The sequence below is a fragment of the Trematomus bernacchii genome, unplaced genomic scaffold (assembly GCF_902827165.1).
Source record: "Trematomus bernacchii unplaced genomic scaffold, fTreBer1.1, whole genome shotgun sequence".
NCBI lineage: Eukaryota > Metazoa > Chordata > Actinopteri > Perciformes > Nototheniidae > Trematomus > Trematomus bernacchii.
The window spans coordinates 19,936,824-19,952,315 of NW_022988043.1; the positions used below are offsets into that span (position 1 = coordinate 19,936,824).

At 45.3% G+C, this 15,492-nt stretch overlaps 1 protein-coding gene and 2 long non-coding RNA genes across 3 annotated transcripts in view; 1 reads left to right on the forward strand and 2 right to left on the reverse strand.

Moving 5' to 3' along the window:
• The window catches only part of LOC117472373 (apoptosis regulator BAX-like), a 42,229-nt gene that overhangs the window by 8,123 nt on the left and 18,614 nt on the right, over positions 1 to 15,492 (forward strand). The gene's annotated exons all lie outside the window — the stretch shown is intronic.
• On the reverse strand, positions 408 to 8,086 carry LOC117472377. Its single transcript, XR_004554927.1, has 3 exons — positions 8,045 to 8,086; positions 6,132 to 6,413; positions 408 to 515 (listed from the first exon to the last, which is right to left on the reverse strand). It is a non-coding gene; the product is annotated as an uncharacterized LOC117472377 (long non-coding RNA).
• LOC117472378 lies at positions 8,627 to 9,116 on the reverse strand. The gene is made up of 3 exons (XR_004554928.1): positions 9,071 to 9,116; positions 8,872 to 8,980; positions 8,627 to 8,684 (listed from the first exon to the last, which is right to left on the reverse strand). It is a non-coding gene; the product is annotated as an uncharacterized LOC117472378 (long non-coding RNA).

The window sequence follows — 15,492 nt, forward strand, 5'->3', positions numbered from 1 at the left end:
TGGTCGGGATAGCTGGTTTAGCTGGTAAAAGCTGGTGGTCACAGTGGTCTAGCTGGTCAGGATAGCTGGTTTGGTCACAGTGGTCTAGCTGGTCACCATTAGCTGGTCGGGATAGCTGGTTTAGCTGGTAAAAGCTGGTGGTCACAGTGGTCTAGCTGGTCAGGATAGCTGGTTTGGTCACAGTGGTCTAGCTGGTTACCATTAGCTGGTCGGGATAGCTGGTTTAGCTGGTAAAAGCTGGTGGTCACAGTGGTCTAGCTGGTCAGGATAGCTGGTTTGGTCACAGTGGTCTAGCTGGTTACCATTAGCTGGTCGGGATAGCTGGTTTAGCTGGTAAAAGCTGGTGGTCACAGTGTTCTAGCTGGTCACCATTAGCTGGTCCGACTGGTATGATCTTGAGCAGAACTTTAACTGGGATTACTTGATGGTTAAGCTGGTCATATATGATGATGAAACACTCTCACCCAATTGCAGTAGCTCAATGAACATCTATCATTTCAGATCAGAGCACCTACCTTTGTCACGATCTTATGAAGGACCCAAATGCAGCACTCGAGAAACCAAGGAGTATTGGTAATGTACTTTATTGGTAATACTACCAGAGCAGAGGAATACCAGCAGAACAGTATCAGCCGGATGATGTGCAGGCCGACGAACCAGAGGACAGCGGGCAGAAGGTGAGTCAGGGCCGGGCAGAGGGTCAGGGAGCAGGCGAGGCGGTCAACGTAGGTACAGGCAGGGTCAGACAGCAGGCAAGGCAGGATAGTCCAGGGACAGGCAGGATCAGGGAACAGGCAGAGCAGGCAGGTCAGGGACAGGCAGGGTCGGAACCGGGTGGGCAATCTGGTGACAAACGCGTGAAAGACTAGCATGAAGACAAAGTACGATCTGGCAATGGGTGTGTGTCTGGTGAGGGTTTAAATACTGGCAGTAAAGCTAATGGGTGCAGAAGAGAAAGAGAGTGAGCAAAAACGTGGGTGTGGTTAACAGGTGAGACAGGTGAATGGAAAACTACTGGTGAATGATGGAGCAGAACTGTGACAGAACCCCCCCCTTAATGGACGGCTCCTGACGTCCCTAAACACTAATCTACAGAGGAGGGTGGGAGGTGGGGTTAGTACTCATCTGAAAAAGTTCTTTCGGCCTCCTTCTCCTGCCCCCTGTGGGAATCGGCGTCCTCATCAGAAGCAGGCCCCTCACTGTCCTCCTCGGAAGAGCTGACAGTATGTGGAGAGACTCTCCTAGTGTCTCTGCCCGTCGATGTGATGGCCTTAGAAGGTTGCTCGGGATTGCGCTGATGGAACTCTCTGATGAGCCGGGGGTCCAACACATGACGAGCTGGAACCCAAGACCTCTCCTCAGGGCCGTAACCCTCCCAGTCTACCAGGTACTGGACTCCTCTCCCTCTGCGACGGGAACGAAGCAGTCGATGGAAAGTGTACGTAGGTCCGCCGTCAATCATCCGGGGGGGTGGTGGAGGAGGGACCGCAGGAACCAGTGCACTCTCTCGGACAGGTTTGATCCTGGAAACATGAAAGGTGGGATGGACCCGCAGAGTCCGAGGCAGTCTTAGCCTTACTGCTGCGGGATTGATTATCCTTATAATCTCAAATGGTCCAATGAACCTCGGTGCAAGCTTTTTCGACTCCACCCGTAAAGGAATATCCTGGGTGGACAGCCATACCTTTTGGCCCACCTGGTAGACGGGTGCCTTGGAACGTCGGCGGTTGGCAGAGGAGGCGTACCGGTTGGCCGAACGAACAAGAGTTATCCGGGCTTGATTCCAGGTCTGGCGACAGCGACGAATGAAAGCCTGAACGGACGGACAGGTAACCTCCCTCTCCAGGGCCGGAAACAGAGGGGGTTGGAACCCGTATGCACACTGAAATGGGGACAGCTTGGTGGCCGAACTGATCAAAGTGTTGTGGGCGTACTCGACCCAGAGCAGTTGTTTAGCCCAGGCCGCTGGGTGCTTGGAGACTATACAACGTAAAGCCGTCTCCATCTCCTGGTTCTTCCTTTCGGTCTGACCGTTGGACTGAGGATGGAAACCGGAAGACAGACTGACCGTGGCCCCAATGAGTGTGCAGAATTCCCTCCAGAACACCGAGGTAAATTGGGGACCACGATCGGAAACCACATCGGTAGGTAGCCCATGGAGCCGGAACACATGGAGCAGGACCAGCTCCGCCGTCTCTTTAGCTGAGGGGAGCTTGGGTATCGGCACAAAATGAGCCATCTTACTGAACCGGTCTACCACCGTCAAAATGGCAGTGTGCCCGTTGGACGGTGGCAGACCAGTAACAAAGTCCAGAGAAATGTGGGACCAGGGGCGATGAGGGATAGGCAGAGGTTGTAGGAGACCAGCAGGAGCTTGGTGAGAAGACTTGTGTTGATTGCACACAGGGCAGGCATTAACAAATTCCCTGGTGTCCTCCTTAAGTGTTGCCCACCAGAACCTTTGCTGGACTACCTCCCGGGTACGTTGGATACCAGGATGGCAGGTGAGTCTGGAGTTGTGGGCCCACTGGATAACATCAGACCTCAACATCTGCGGAACGAACAGGCGGTTCGGAGGACAGGCACTGGGTCCCGGCTGGTCATCCAGGGCGGCCTTGACCCTCTCCTCCACTTCCCAGGTAAGGGCGGCGACGAGCTGAGGAGTCGGAAGGATGGTGTCTGAGCCTCTGGGAATGTTACCTCCCTCCCCAAACTGACGAGACAGAGCGTCAGCCTTAATGTTCCGAGAACCAGGGCGGTAGGAGAGGGAGAAATTGAACCGAGTGAAAAATAGGGCCCATCTAGCCTGTCGGGAATTCAGTCTGCGGGCCGACCGGATGTATTCCAAATTCTTGTGGTCGGTCCACACCAGGAAAGGTTGACTGGTCCCCTCGAGCCAGTGACGCCACTCCTCCAGAGCCAACTTCACTGCTAGCAGCTCCCGGTTTCCAACATCATAGTTTCTTTCCGCTGGTGTCAAACGCCTCGAAAAGAAAGCACAGGGATGGAGTTTTTGGCTGTCTGTTGCTCGCTGAGACAGGATGGCCCCCACCCCCATATCAGAAGCATCCACCTCCAAAACAAATTGTCTTTCAGGATCGGGTACTCGGAGGATGGGGGCGGAGGTAAACCTGGCCTTAAGGTTCTGGAACGCCTCCTCAGCCGAGGAGGACCACTGGAACATAACCTTAGAGGAGGTCAGGGCTGTGAGTGGAACGGCCAAGGTGCTGTATCCACGAATGAACCTCCGGTAGAAGTTGGCGAACCCGAGGAACTGTTGTAGCCGCTTCCGGGAGTCTGGAACCGGCCAGGAAGTGACTGCATCGACCTTGGAGGGATCCATCTCAATGCTCCCCTGTCCCACGATGTATCCCAGAAAAGAGACAGAGGATGTGTGAAACTCACACTTCTCCGTTTTAACAAACAGTGAGTTCTCCAGCAACCTCTTGAGAACCGCCTGGACGTGGTGCACGTGTTCCTTCAGAGTCTTGGAAAATATCAGGATGTCATCCAAGTAAATAAATACGTGTCGGTCCAACATGTCACGGAGCACGTCATTTACCAACGCCTGGAATACTGCAGGGGCGTTGGTAAGTCCAAAAGGCATCACCAGATACTCGTAGTGCCCCGAGGCAGTGTTGAAGGCGGTCTTCCACTCATCCCCCTCGCGAATACGTACCAAGTGGTACGCGTTACGCAAGTCCAGCTTGGTGAATATGGTTGCTCCCTGCAGCAACTCGAATGCAGAGGAGATAAGAGGCAGTGGGTATCGATTTTTTACAGTAATGTCATTAAGACCCCGAAAGTCGATACAGGGCCTTAGGGTCTTGTCCTTCTTCTCCACAAAGAAGAACCCCGCTCCAGCGGGTGATGAGGAAGGGCGAATAATCCCAGCCGCCAGAGAGTTATTGATGTACGTCTCCATGGAAACTCTTTCCGGAGCAGACAGGGAGTACAATCGACCCCTGGGAGGGCTGGTACCGGGATGTAGGTCGATGGCACAGTCGTAAGGCCGGTGTGGTGGTAGGGAAGTAGCCCTCGTCTTGCTGAATACTTCCTTAAAGTCCAGATATTCCGGTGGAACCCCTGTAACATCCGGAACTTGGCTGGGGTTCACCGAACGCTGAGGCGCGGCAGCCTGTTTCAGACAGATCTGATGACAAGAGGGGCTCCACCCCAAAATGGCTCCCGTCTCCCAGTCAATGTTAGGGTTGTGGCGGCGGAGCCATGGGTAACCCAGGATAAGCGGAATATGTGGAGACCGGAGAACATGAAACTGAATAGTTTCGTGATGGTTCCCGGACAGGAGCATGTGAACAGGTACAGTCTGATGAGTCACTGTCCCCAGCAGGTGACCGTCTAAGGCGCTGGCTGGAACTGGGCGAGATAAGGGAACCCGGTCTATTCCCAACTGCAGCATAAGCTCTTCGTCCATAATACTCGCGTCCGAACCAGAGTCAATAAAAACTGCAAGAGCCTGAGAGCTATCCGGTAATAGCAACCTGGCGTGGCTCAATGGTCTCTGAGCGGGAACAAATCCAGGGGTTTGGCTCACCAGTATGTTCCCCATTACTGCTGAGCCTTGCCTTTTACCGGGCAGCGAGAAACAAAATGGCCGGCCCGGCCGCAGTAGAGACATAGGTTACCTCGTCTGCGATGTTCACGTTCCTCCAAGGTGAGGCTGGTGCGACCCACCTGCATGGGCTCATCACCCCCTGGTTGCGGCTCTGGAGTGAGGGGAGGAGTCCCAGTCGAACCCGGATGTCGGGGCGCCCATGCATGTTGAACTCCCTCCGATCGTCGCTCCCGTCTCCGTGTCTGGATGCGCCGATCCATGCGGGAAGTCAGCTCAATCAGCCCATCCAGTGAGTTGGGCAGATCAAAAGACACCAGCTCATCTTTAATGTAAGCCGCCAAGCCACGCAGATAGGCGTCACACTGGGCTTCAGAATTCCAGTTGCTGAGGCGGCCCTTGGTGCGAAACCCAATAGCATAATCCACCACAGATCCATTACCCTGGCTCAGGCTCAGTAATCCTCCTGCAGCGTCTGGACCCACAGACACGGGTCCAAACACCTTGCGCAGCTCCGCGGAAAAAGCGGGGAAAGAAGAGCAGGCGGGTGTCTGCCGCTCCCATTCAGCTGTGCCCCACAGTCGGGCTTTCCCAGTCAGATGATTGACCGTGAACGCCACACGAGCTGCTTCAGAAGCGAAAGTGTGTGGCTGCAGCGCGAACAGGATAGAACAGTTAGTAAGAAACGGGCTGCAGCCCTCCGGTTCCCCGGCGTAACGCTCCGGAGTTCCCACCCGAGGCTCTGGGGTAAATCCCATCGGAGAGAATGCAGAAGCGGGTGCCGGCGGCATGGGAAGAGGCGCTGGAGCAGCCCCTACTGCCGCCGCTAGCTGCTGCACAGTAGCCGTTAGCTGCTGTAGCTGCGCAGCTAAATAGGTTAGAGTCTGGTCGTGTGTAGAGTTAGCATGATGAGCCTCGGTGGCCAGGGAGGCTATCGAGGCTCCCTGCCTCTGGAGAGCGTCCTCAACTCTCTCGAAACGGTCTTTAGGTGAAGAGGAGTGCGCTGGGTCCATGTTCTGGCCAGATCGTTCTGTCACGATCTTATGAAGGACCCAAATGCAGCACTCGAGAAACCAAGGAGTATTGGTAATGTACTTTATTGGTAATACTACCAGAGCAGAGGAATACCAGCAGAACAGTATCAGCCGGATGATGTGCAGGCCGACGAACCAGAGGACAGCGGGCAGAAGGTGAGTCAGGGCCGGGCAGAGGGTCAGGGAGCAGGCGAGGCGGTCAACGTAGGTACAGGCAGGGTCAGACAGCAGGCAAGGCAGGATAGTCCAGGGACAGGCAGGATCAGGGAACAGGCAGAGCAGGCAGGTCAGGGACAGGCAGGGTCGGAACCGGGTGGGCAATCTGGTGACAAACGCGTGAAAGACTAGCATGAAGACAAAGTACGATCTGGCAATGGGTGTGTGTCTGGTGAGGGTTTAAATACTGGCAGTAAAGCTAATGGGTGCAGAAGAGAAAGAGAGTGAGCAAAAACGTGGGTGTGGTTAACAGGTGAGACAGGTGAATGGAAAACTACTGGTGAATGATGGAGCAGAACTGTGACAACCTTACCAGAAAGGTACCAGAATGTATAGAATGTCTGTAAATAAATACTCATACATCAAATGATTAGAAGCAGGAAAATAATTTATAACACACAATGAACATTAACACACATTTGAAAACATTTTCAAAACACCCATTACTTCATATTTTTAAGCAGTTTCCTTCAATTGTTTCTTTCCGTTTTTCACAAGGTCCTGTATTTTTTGTGAAATGTAGTAACCGGCCAACTTCTCCCTCTCGGTCTTCTCCACGTTTTGTGAATTCAGCCATCCTCTGAAGCACTCTTGAAAAGAGAAAGGAAAAACAGATTAAATGTTAGCTTTGTGTTATGATTACTTAAAGGGCCCATGTCATGCTTTTCCGGTTATTACCCGTCCCCTTGTGTGTTATGAAGGTTTTTATGCATGTAAACGGTGTGCAGAGTCACAAACCCTCAAAGTACACCCTGTAGCGAGTAAAACTCTAACACAGAAAATACCTCCCCAAAACGCCTCGTTGGAGATACGTCATTGTCCATTTGATTCTTCCATTTCGTTCCGGGTACGGCATGATGTCAAGCCGTACCCGGAACGAAATGGACCAATCCGTGGAGCCGTTACGTTACGTCCGCGGAGCCGTTACGTTAAGCCCCCGCTGATTGGTCCAAATTGACCAATCCACGGACTTCCTCACACACACATCTGTGTGCAGGGAGCAGGCAGCTCAGCTGATTTCTCCTCCCTGGCTGCAGGCTGATAACAGACAGTTGGGATCGCGGTGAAATTCTCTCTGCAGACCCATTCTCACAGCGTTTATCAACCTTTTTCTTACTCAATATCAAGCCACACTTATTGTTTTTACTTCGGCTGTGACTTTGTGTGTGCTCAGGATGAGTTTGGCTGTGTTTGGCTGTGTATCGCTAACAAGGAAACAACACCTCCACGGAGCTCAGCGCGATTCACAACGTCCCGTCACACTGTGCTCACAGGGAGGGTGGGGGCTGGAGCTATTGGAGCTACAACGAGCCGTTAAATCAGAGAGTGAAATTCAGTGAATACACGTAGTTTACAGAGATGCTGTATGAGAAACCAATGTGAGTTTGGAAAATTGCACAATATAAATCTATTCTAGTATACCTCAACAATGGAATTATGATCAGTGGAAATGGCCATGACATGGGCCCTTTAAATATGTGCACTGTGAGATGAAAAAGAAAAATGTATCAAGTTTAGTTTTGAACATTCACTGTGATTGGGTCTATTGTCCACGCAATACACCGTATTTAATTTTTTATTTAATATTCTGTTCTTGTAAATATCATATTCTATTATATTACATGTATATAAACTTTTTGCACTACTTTTTATTTTGTATTTTTGTATTTTATTATATATGTTGCATTGTTGGAGGAGCTCAGGTCAGAAGAATTTCATTGACATTTCTACACTGTAGCTGCTGAGCATATGATGATAAAACCTTTGAATCTTGAATCCAACACTTTTTTCAGTGGAAAATCCTAAATTGTAGGATAGTTTGGCCATAATAATGCTTTATGATTACATTTCTAGTGAGAAGTGTATATTTTACTTTCAGAATCTACTTCCAGTGGATGTGTAGGATCTACAGTATGATAGATATATTACTTTACACCCGGAAGTATGTATTGTCATTCTTATTGTCGATAAATTGAGGGATATACACTATATTTTATTAACACCAGTATGTACTTTATACATCCACCTCGAGTGTTTGTCTCTGCACCGGAAATAATTTAATTTTAAAGTTCAACCGCATATTATATAGACTATATCAGCGCCACACCTGCGTAACACATGCTGCCTCTTATCTGAACCATTTTTTAAGCGATTTGTAATCTATTCTTGTCGACTTGCAGCCTAAATACAAAGATAAATCCACTCTCCTACCACTGCTTACCTCTAATGAGCCTTGGTAGAACTAGTGTCCGAGTCATGGGGTCCAGAACGGACTGAAGATATGTGGAACAGAGGACAGGCATGATTCCATGTACAGGGAACTTTTTGAACCTTTCTGCAGCGATAAATAAAGAAAACAAAGAAGACATTATTAATAATAGTAATGATGGTAACAACAATAATATTAGTATAACTATTTATATAGCACTTACACAATTGCAAAGTGATTCTCACAACAAAAATAAAGAACAAAACAATATCAACAATAAAAAAACAAATGATTATAGGAATGTTAAGAGACAAAGAAATGATAAACATTCTGAGAGGCCGACTACAAAAGGTAGACTCAATGGCTCTTGATGACATCAATGAGCAGTCCCAATAGATGCTGCTGTATAAAAAGAAATAGAATAGGTCCAGATTTCTTCTATTTTGTGTTGGATGATTTGTTTTATTGATTGCTGATGGATGTATATATATATAGGGTTTATTAAACAGCAGTAAAGCATTAAGTTGCTAAATTAATGTACACTGAACTGTAAAACAACTTACCACTATTTAGGAAAGGCTCTGATCAGGAGGGTTGACTAGTAGGACAGCAAAGAGGTGGTGTCATGTACAACCATTGGTAGATGTTACACCTGAAAGAAAGATAAGGAAATAAGAGAAGACAGGAGGACAAACATCCTCTTAAGTGAAAGACCAAATCATGTCAAGCTTTAACCTGAGCCTGTTTTTTCAGTCTTTACAATGCACAGTTGGAAAATACCTTCCAAAGGCTACATTCAAACTCAATACCATAAATAACTGGGTACCAAAGTGCTTTACCTGATAGAACACGTTCCACACGGAGCAGCAACCACCCGGCTCGGCCTTTTGCTGCATATCATCTCCTCCCTCTCCACTGTTTCCAGTAGATCTCTACTGTCCAATAAAACTGAAATTCCCCAAAAAATCATATTAAAAAAGTTAAAAACAATAACTTGCTTTTGGCATTGAAATAGATTAGATTAGATTAGAATCTCACCTTTTTCCTGGATGTCAGGAAGGCGTTCCCTTCAAGTCCGCAACCAGTCATAGGGGTTCAAATGCAAAGCCTGAACGATGACAAGAGCGAGATTTACATTTTACAATTATATTTTTAATTCATACCAGAGCAGTGTGGACGACATGCAAAGAACAGATCAAATCCCCTGACAGACTCACACACTTTGGTGATGTCCTTATCTGATAATGTTTCATTTTTTAGCAGCAAAGTAACATTACTCAAAGTATATGTATGTTTTGCATCTCCTCAACAATGGTCTGTATCATTGAGTAGAAAAAAACTGTCCCCACAATTTCAGGTAGATTAACACACATTTGTAAGAAAGGTTTACAATGAAGCACAAAAACCCTCTTTGTATTAAGCTAGCTGCCACAGAAAGTACAGCTTAACATGCTAACCTTTGGTGGAGAGCTACAGTTAGCTAACTTCATGTTCAACACAACACCTCTAATGGCATTACATTGACGATTTTAAACAAAACGTAACTCTCTCAACTTGTAAGATAACGTTAAGTTAACTTACAACGTATAGCTGCATCACGTTTTTCAGGGGAAACACAAACTGCAGAAAACGTTAGCTGCTAACTGTTGTTAGCTAAGACAGCTAGCCTCCTAGCAAACGTAAGGTTAAGTTAACATTAACGTAACGTTGTAAGAAAGCAAAACGAACCTTCGAGAAAGCTTTTACTCTCAGACTTGGTGAAATTGTGTAGTGTTGCTTACCTCCAGAAGGACTTTTAGCGCGTTTCCCAGTAGACAGAGCTGTCAGAGCAGTGCCTCTCAGAAGAGCAGCCGCTGGGCGGAGTCACAGAAACGTTCAACTGATCTTCACTCCTCGACCGTTAGTGCCAGTCAAAACATACCGCTTTGTTTCAACCACTGCCGTCTCGCCGTTCCCCCGTGTCCCACCCTCTCTGTCTGTCTGTGTCTATTTCAGTTTCGCTAGCAAGACTGCTGGTAGACCAGCTTCACCAGCTTCACCAGCATAGACCAGCTAAAACCAGCATAGACCAGCATGACATCAGGGTTGCCAACTCTCACGCATCTGGCGTGTGACACACGCTTTCACTCTCAACCTCACGCTCTCACGCTGCCCAAACTATTCTCACGCCAAAAACAAGAATACTGAAGATTAGAAACGGTTTTGAAAACTTTTGTCACGTAGTGATCGTCTTCTCAATAGAACATCTTTGATAATGTCTTCTGGCCAATCAGAATCACGATAACGGCGTGGTGTTGTTGCAGGAAGTCCCGACGGAGAATACTTTTGCTGTAGTACATCTCTATACAACATTACGTGTTGATAGAATTCAACACGTAATGAAATAAGACCCCACGGTTTGATGATTGATAGGTGTGTGGGCTGTCTTTCATTTTGACACACAGAACAATGGGGGCTATCCACCCTTATCCACAATGTAAAGTAATTCACACAGCCTCTTCCCTCTTCTCTCTGTGAGGAGCAGCAGGTTCAGCTTTCAGAACAAAGTAACACAAAACTAAAATGGCATTAATTTTTTTAAATATGTCGTGTAGTAATAGATTTATTTATTTTTCTTCTTAAGAGAGTACCAGAATGTGTATTTTATGTTAGTATTTAAAAAACTCCTGGGGGAGAATCCCCCCAGACCCCCCTGCAGGGCTTGGGTTTTCAGCATGTCAACTCTTTCACCTGTGGGGAAATTGCAGGATTGGCTCCAGGTCGCCCTTTTTATTTACTACAAGACAAATGTGCCTTTTTATTTCATACATTTCAATTTGGATTGAGACAGGGAAATAATCTAAACCTCACGCGTGGCGTTTCACTGTCGGGGGGAGCGTGTATGTAATTACATTGCAAATACTGACTTGAGCCCCACCACTGTATGGGTTAGCCCTACCATAGATTACCCAACAAAAATACTCTGGAGCCGCAACTGCGGACCCGTATTGCGCATGCGCAGATCTAAGATCCAGTAGAAATGATAAAAAGTAAAAGTCTGCTGCTTATTGTTCTACTAGGCCAAAATAGAGTCAAAGAGTATATGAGAGTGAGAGTGTGTTAATGAATATATTTGGCAGTTTGGAGTAAGTCTGTAGATTTGTTTGTGTGTGTGTGTTTCATGTATAGGCCTCTCACGATAATTAATTTTGTTGGATACATTTTCCCGGAAATTATTGCGATAAACGATAATATTGTCGGCACCGTTGTATGACCATTTTAGACCACTGACATAATGATAATATATAATAATTAGGGCTGTCAAGTTAACGCGTTAATAACGCGTTAACGCAAAAAAATATTAACGCCACTAATTATTTTAACGCGATTAACGCATGTGTATTTTTTGTCCTCGGCCGCCGTAGTTTCAGAGCGCATCGAGTGTAAAATACCATCGACAAGCTGATGCTGACAGCCCCGCTCCTGCCACCCGCTTGTGGCAGACCACACTACCACGCTCACTGGCAGGCCCGGACTGGCCATCGGGAGGACCGGGAAGGAGTGTGTATGTGTGGCGCGACTCGCGCGAGCGAGGCACACCTTACGTGTTGTTGTTGTTGTTAGCATCTGGTGCTAGCTAGCTGCGCTGACGGATATAAGGAGCTGTTTCAATGACATTTCGCCGACAACTGCGCCGAGCACTTGACTTTATGCAGGTAGCCAGACAGTGGGACATTGTACGAAAAGTCAGCACAGTCAGCACGGATAGTGCGCGCAACATGATTGCAGCGTCCAGGCAGCTCCCATTCGAGCATATATGCCTTGAGCTGCACATAGCTCCATAGATCCATCACAGTGTCTCCACACACACACACACACACACACACACACACACACACACACACACACACACACACACACACACACTGTATTATTGTATGAGAGAGGTTCCAGGTTGAATTGAGGCGAATATTTGTAATGTTCAGAGGTTGTTGTGTTTAATATTCATGAGAATATTTGTCATTGTTCAAATGATAATAAACAAACATATAAAGCATATGTGTCCACTCATATGTTGATAAGAGTATGAAAAACTTGAAAGATATCCCTCTAAGGTACATTTAGAACAGATAAAAAATGTGCGATTAATTTGCGATTAATCGCGATTAACTATGGACAATCATGCGATTAATCGCGATTAAATATTTTAATCGACTGACAGCCCTAATAATAATAATTCAAGTACATCCTTTCAAACTGCTAGTCACATCCTCATGTAAATGGCAATTTATCGAGGTCAGAAAAGTTATCGAGTTCATTTTTATTTATCGTACGATAAGTCAATTAATTGCTTATCGCGACAGGCACACAATAAAACAGTGGAAACAAACATGTTTGACTTTCATTAGTGAATGAAACTGTGTGCCCTTTATAGTCTGTGTCCATTATTGTGTATTTGAATATATTGTATATATATCCTATATATATGCTAAGGTCCCGCTGCTGACACGATAGCAGTCATTTCGTGTGCATATGTGTAATTAAACCCATGATATCAAAATCTCACTCCAGCCAGGTACCCAAAGTTGGCAACCCTGATGACATCCATGCTGGGCTATGCTGGTTTAGCTGACCAGGCTGGTCTTGAACCAGCAAGAACAGCCTGGTAAACCAACTAAACCAGCCTAACACCAGCCTAACACCAGCTAAAACCAGCTAAAACCAGCTAAAACCAGCTAAAACCAGCAACCATCTTAAGCTGGTCTATGCTGGTTTTTTCAGCAGGGCAGTACGATGTATTTAGTCATCACAGCTTATTTTGTCACATTAACGTTGTTGAAAGAGTCAGAACAATTCAACCCGACCATCTTTTATAATGTGAGCGATATGTACACTTTAAGCCATATAATATAAATATTATAGTAGGCATTTGCTTTAAAATAGTATACTGACTGAGCATCATTAAGACCCACCCACCGAGATCAGATATCCTAGTTTATCAGCCTGCGAGCCTACACTACATTGTCATAAGTGGTCATTTTACGTATTATGTATTCTAGTGCACACATTAAGTTCAAATATGCAAATCAGGCCATGTGTTTCGTTATGTAGTAGCTATCATCACCTGTCATGGAAATGTAACAATAACAAGGAATTCATATTAATATTACCAAGTTACACAGAAATAGATAAAACACATGAGAACAAAGACCACATAGATAAACGCATAAACGTTACGTTAGAAACGAAAACATGTTAACAACAGTGTGAAAAAGTATGAATATGTGTTTCTAGGTCTCAACGTAGCCTATGTGAGTACCCTCGTCATTCGGTGTCGATGCATAACGAAAGTTAACCAAGTAAACAGTCATAAGTGCGGCAAAGTGCAGAATACCGTTTTGATAAGGGATCAATGTGTGTAGTCTTTAATATTAAACATGATCGCTGGTTGATAGCCACAGAAGTCGTATCACAGTTTAATCTGAGCGGATCACAGTTTACCACAGCTCTCCACGCTGCGTTGGAGATGGGTGTAAACAACTCAGACAGACTGTATGTTTCACTAATGTATGAAAGTATAAACGAGTCTCAAATCAACTCGACATCATATTAATAACGATATATGATACAAATATAAGATTGACAACAAGAACAAGCCACAGAAATCGTATCACAAGTTATCCTGGGCGGATCACAGCTCCACAGCTGAAGACTTCTCCACGCTGCTTTCAAACTGTGAGTAAACAACGTGTGCTTCACTTGGAGGCTGTCTGAAGGTGTACACAGGTCTCAGATGGACTTGGTATCACATTAAGAATGATATTCAGTAATAAGTCTGGCAAAAATAAATGGTTTAAATGATTTATTCAAGCTTGCAATGTTTTGAACACACATCCCCAGTCACCTCATGTGTCTTTTTGTAGTCCTCGCTGTACGCGTCCGGATATCGGCATCGCAACCACAACTGGTACTGAATGTGCATCAAAGTGTTCCTATTGTTGATAAATCGTGATCTTCTCGCTCCCAGGAAAGAAACTTAAAATAACGAGACTAATGGAGTCTCTGAAAAGGTTCAAATGGGTAGTTTAATTAAGTAATGTGGTTAAAGAACAAGCATGGGTAATGGAGAGACAAAGCCGGTGTTGTCTTCAGGGAGGCTGCAGCGAAGGAAAGGGACTGAGTTATCTTCCGTCCTGTATTTTTATCCACGTCTCGTTGTCCCCCGCTGTGAAGATAGTGGGACCGCCCTTCTCATCTTGTGGGTTCGATATCGCGAGAGCACAGATGATTTCGACATTGGTATTCTCTGCCTATTTCCTTAAGCATTCTCTCCTCCTTATCTCTGTCATGACTTTCTATTTAATACCTTATAAACAGCTGTAATCGTTAGTTTAGAAGTCCTAGAAACACTTTTACGACACAGTTCTTGTTTACGGTAGCTCCCTCTGACGTCATAGCTACTCACGTAATGTGTAAACACTCCATGATCAACTGTTCCTTCATTTAATATTCAGCAGTAATAATATCTTAACGTCTATCGATGTAGTGTTAAAGTCCGTACGATTTGGTGTGTAACACTCCAAGTCATTTTCACTTTACATTCAGAAAACGTAATATTTAGTCACATGCTAACCGGATAAAGGATTTTCAGAATAAAAGCTTGGCATTGATTTCCTGAGAACTTCCGGGTTTTTTCCACAATAAAACAGCTTTAAACTGACGATATATTTTAGACTGAATTATGCTGTTTAACATTGATTTTAATTTCTAACAATCCCTCCTTTCACACCTTTTAAGGTGTGAACACAATACTAAAAGTAATGAGTTCTTCATCTGACTGCTTTTAAACTGACGGTATGTTTTAGACTAAATCATGCCATAAAACATTGATTTTAATTTCTAACAATCCCTCCTTTCACACCTTTTAAGGTGTGAACACAATACTGAAATCAATGAGTTCTTCATCTGAACTTTGCATAGTACATAACTCATATCAAAAACATACTATCAAAATGGAATGGTTCAAATAACCGTCATCAAAAATACAAACAATACATTGGTTGGTCTTCTGATGTAAAAGTTTTCCCTTGTGCATAACTTTTAGTTTTAACATTCAATATCACTTTTTAAAATAGCAGCAACTTGTGGTATTAGAACATTTCTTACTCCCTCCTTTCACAGAAACCGTTCCCATACCACATTCAGTGTTAAGGCACTTGTTTTACAAAGTATAAAAACATACTATTTAAAAATCGCATCACTAATAACAGTATAAAACATAAAAGTTAGAAACCTTTTTGGAATAGTGCAAAGTAATACCACTTTGTAGCTGGTTCTTCATTCTAATGATTTCATCATTTGAAATATCACATGATTTGGACATTCTTTGAACAATCTCATCATTTATCATCCATATCATTTAACATAATTTACACACTGTCTGCGCTCCCTGTGAAGCTACAAGTAAGATTTAAAACAAC